The sequence below is a fragment of the Zingiber officinale genome, chromosome 9A (assembly GCF_018446385.1).
Source record: "Zingiber officinale cultivar Zhangliang chromosome 9A, Zo_v1.1, whole genome shotgun sequence".
Classification (NCBI taxonomy): Eukaryota; Viridiplantae; Streptophyta; class Magnoliopsida; order Zingiberales; family Zingiberaceae; genus Zingiber; species Zingiber officinale.
Genome location: NC_056002.1, coordinates 44,444,496 through 44,449,210, shown reverse-complemented (window position 1 = coordinate 44,449,210; position 4,715 = coordinate 44,444,496).

The following is a 4,715-nucleotide window of genomic DNA, read 5'->3' as shown; positions in this document are numbered from 1 at the left end:
TTCCTTAAGAACAAATTTTCTTATGGGCACATGATTTATTACATAGTCCTTTTCTAAAAATCGATCATTGATGCTAATAATGACCTTCTGATTTTTAAGACTATAAACCTACTTTCATTTCTCTAGGATAACCCACAAACAAGTGAATTCCTGTCCAACTTATCATTGTCTCTCTTCAACATATGTGCTGGACTACCTGAATCCAAATATGCTTCAAAATAGGCTTACGCTTATTCAGCAATTCTATATGAGTAGAGAGTTATGACTTTGGAAGGTACTATGTTCACTTCCGTTTCCAGAGCATATCCTTAAAATGAATTTGGTAATTCATCATCAATCTCCTTATTTCTATAAGAGTCTTATACCTTCTTTCTACTACACCATTCTGAAGGGGTGTACCAGGTGCAGTTAGTTGGGATTGAATCCCTACTTCTGATAAGTGACTCCTAAATTCTCCCAAGAGGTACTTGCCACTACGATCTTACCATAGTGACTTTTACTTTAACATTTCTCCGTATCAGTCTTGTACTCTTTGAACTAATCAAAGTACTTAGTCTAGCGGTACATTAAGTAAATTTATTTGTATCTTGAATAGTTGTCAAAATATTCAATACTACCTCTTGTCTGGATAGTCATAGGATCACATAAATCAGAATGAACCAATTCCAATATATCTTTGACTCCATACCCCTTAGATTTAAAAGCTTCTTGGTTATTTTTCCTTCCAAGTAAGACTCGTAGGTTGGAAAGATTTCCACTACTAATGAACCCAAAAGTTCATCAGCTACCAATGAATCCTACTCAAGTTAATATAACCTAGCCTTAGAAGCCAAAGATATAATTGGTTCATTTTCGAAGGTTACTTTCTCTTAAAGTTAGAAGATGTGTTACTAATTTCTATTTGTTGCATCGTGAGAGTTATTGGATTTATAAATTGCCAACCAACGTACCAGAACAGATAACTTCCCTCTTTTTCTTAATAACAACTTTGTTATTAAAAGAGGCAGAATATCAAGTTCTTTGAATAGTTTAGAAACTGAAAACTAGTTCTTTCTAAACTTGGTGCGTAAAGACAATTACTCAAAAATCCATGTTTTATTCTTATCAAAAGATAAACATCTCCCACTGCAACAGCTACCATTTTTATAGTAGTGCCCATGTAGACGGTGTTTTAATTTTCATTTAGTTGCTGGGTTTCCTGGAACCCTGCAATGAATTGCGAACATGATTAATGGCATCTGTATCTACACTCCAGGTTCTGGTAGATAACACCACTAAACATGTTTCAACTAATGAATTAAATACACCTATATTGTTCTTAATTCTAAGAAGACAGTCTACCTTAATGTCCAAGTCCTATTTCCAATCATTACAATTGGGACTACTAAGTCTTTTCTATAGTATAACAACTAGGGGATTGACAAACATTTTAAATCCTAAGAATCACAAAAATATTTGGTCAAGATCAACTCCTTAAAATCCCCATGAATTTTGTATGCCACGATAGTGTGAACGTATACAAAATCGAAGAGGAGATTTTATTCATTAATTTTATTATCTCGTCAACTTTACTTTATGACGAATAAAATTAATAGTTGATCTGTCTTTGATCAAATATTTGGTCAAAACTTTTTGAATTTAAAATAACATTGATTCCTCAAACAATATTATTTAAATTCACCAACACCTCAAACACCGTGAATTTTGCATGCCACGTTAGTGTGGACGTATACAAATTCAACATTTGTAAAAGGAGGGGTTTAACCCATTAATTTTATTATCTTGTCAACCTAACTTTTTGACAAATAAAATTAATAGTTGGTATCATTTGGTCACACAAATAATAGCAGTGACTCCGATGGGGAGGATACTATTAGATGTGTCTAAGTGTATACCATTACTTGACACTAAGTCCATTAATAAGATTATGCCCCTTCCGTTGGGGAAGATCACACGCTCTTAATTAACTTCCTATAGTCATCCAAAAATGGAAGTCTGTTCTAGTGATCCACAAACAAGCTCATCCGTTATGGAGGAAGACACTCAGAGCCAACGTGCAAGCTTGTTTGCATCACTTACAAACCAGTAATGGAGACCATGAAATTTACTTAAAAATCCCTCTCCCACTTAGTTATTTATAAATGAGGAATTTTAACTATCCTAGCCTACTAAATATGTAAACTAACATGCACACACAGCACAATATAAAAGCAATAAATAGAAAATCTAATTTTCAACTATTATGGCTTTTATCTCTAGTTGTCCTCCGTGTGTTGTCATCCCAAGCTGCTGCCATATTTGGCCACTGCCACCGGGTCTAGCTATCGCATCCATCTTGCTCCTAGTTCCGCTGCGCCTCTGGTCCTTAGAAGGTTCCACGCTTTGCAAGATTCGATCCGCGACATAAATAGAATTTTACATTTTGATCCTATATTCCATAAAAGGAATGTACATGTATCTAGATCAAAAATAAAATCCTAATAAAACTAAATACAGCTCCTGCTGTATTTTATAATACAATCATGCACGCATATATAAATGCCCTTGACATGTCCAAGGGTCCAATCACACACATAATAACTATAAGCCATAATAGTTGGATCCCGCATCCACAAAGTTAGCACATCCTACTATTACCCTGCCTAAATTATGTATGACATGTGCATAATTAAACTAATACCAAATACACGAGGCAAAACCCTAGCTCGATACCAATTGTTGGCTACTCGAAAACCTAGAGGTTCCAATGTACAAAAATTTTGTACAAAGGTCCGAACGCTTTCCTAGCTACCATGTGTTCTTTAAATTAAATTTTGATCGCCGGAACTTAACACGTTTGATCCAAAACTTAATCTATTTGTTCTTTAGGTTTTGACTTGGGTCACCTGCGGAACTTAACACGTTCGACCTAAATCACCTTAAGTTATTAATTCCATTAAATATTAATTTCCATAATTGGTTCTCGATCGACGTGGCGAGGCACACGACCTTCTTGGATATGGGAGCAACCACCACCGACTAGACAAAACCTTTATAGAAAGCTAATATTTAATTTCCTAAAATAACTTTAGGTCAACCAAAAGAACAATCAAATCACAAGGAAAAAACAAAGAAACACTATATCGAAAACAAATTGAAACACTAGAATCGTATGTCTCTTGTATTTAGTATTATTTCCAAAAATAACTAGTATGATGCGGAAAGAAAAATTACTAGTTATACCTTTTAGAAAGACCTCTTGATCTTCTATCGTATTCCTCTTCTAACCTCGGACGTTGTGTGGGCAACGATCTTCCGAGATGAGAACCACCGGCACCTTCTTCTTCCTAACAAGTTTCGCCATCAAACTTTTCCTAGGATGAAGAGGTTCGCCACCACCACCATGCTCCAAGGGATGCTAGAAAAGAGGCTTCTTTTCTCCTTCTCCTTCTTAGATCCGCCACCAAAGCTATCTCCACCATGAGAAGGTTTCGTCCACACAAAGGAGAGGAGAGAAAGAAAGGGCCGGCCATACCCAAGGAGAAAAGAGAGGAAAATAGAATAGAGTCGTTCAAGGCTCCTCTACCCCCTCTTTATAATCCTTGGTCTTGGCAAATAAGGAAAATTTAATAAAAATTTCCTTAATTTTTTGCCATTGAAAAGGAAAATTTATTTAATTAAAATAATTTTCTCTTTTCAAATTATAATGGTCGACCACTCTTCTCCCCAAAACAAGGAGAGTTTTAATTAAAACAAAAATTAAAACTTCCTAATTTGTTTCTAGAAATTTATAAAAATTTCTCCAATAATTTTAATCCCTTCATGATTGGTTAATAAAAATAAATTTTATAAATTAAAATCTTTCTTTTAAACATGTGGATAATTTCCAAAAGAAAAGTTATCTCTAAAATTAAAATCTCCTTTCAATCTACAAATAAGGAAAGATATTAAATCTTTTCTTAATCTTTTATAGAAACTAATAAAGAGAATTTTTAATTTTTAAACTTTCTTTTAAATCATGAATATAATTAAAAGGAAAGTTTTTACCAAAATTAAAATCAACCTTTTAATCTACAAATAAGGAAAGAGATTTTAACTCTTCTCTTAATCTTTTGTAGAATCTTATAAAAGGAAGGATTTAAATTTTTAAACTCTCTTTTAAATTATATTATCCACATAAGAAAAAATTTTAAATTTAAAATTCCTTTTTATTTAATAGGGCCGGCCACATGAATTCACCCATGAACATACCCATGGCCGGCCCTAGCTTGGTCTCCAAGCTAGCTTGGCCGACCCCTATAGGATGGGTAAGAAGGTGGGTATAGGTGGGTATAGTACTCTATAATTAAGAGGCTACGATAGGGACCGAGAGGAGGAATTGGTTTTGGTCTCCCGATAAAATTAAGCATCCCGTGCTCGCCCCGAACACATAACTTAATTTTATCAATAATAATTCATTCCACTAGAGAACTATTATTGAACTACCGCACCAATCCCAAATTACATTTTGGACTCCTTCTTATCATGAGTGTGCTAGTCTCCCTGTGTTTAAGATAACAAATGCCCACTAATTATGTAAGTTACTGACAACTCGCTTAATTAATATCTAGCTCCAAGAGTAGTACCACTCAACTTCATCGTCAAGTCGAACTAAGTCCACCTGCAGGGTTTAACATGACAATCCTTATGAGCTCCTCTTGGGGACATTCTCAACCTAGATCACTAGGACACAGTTT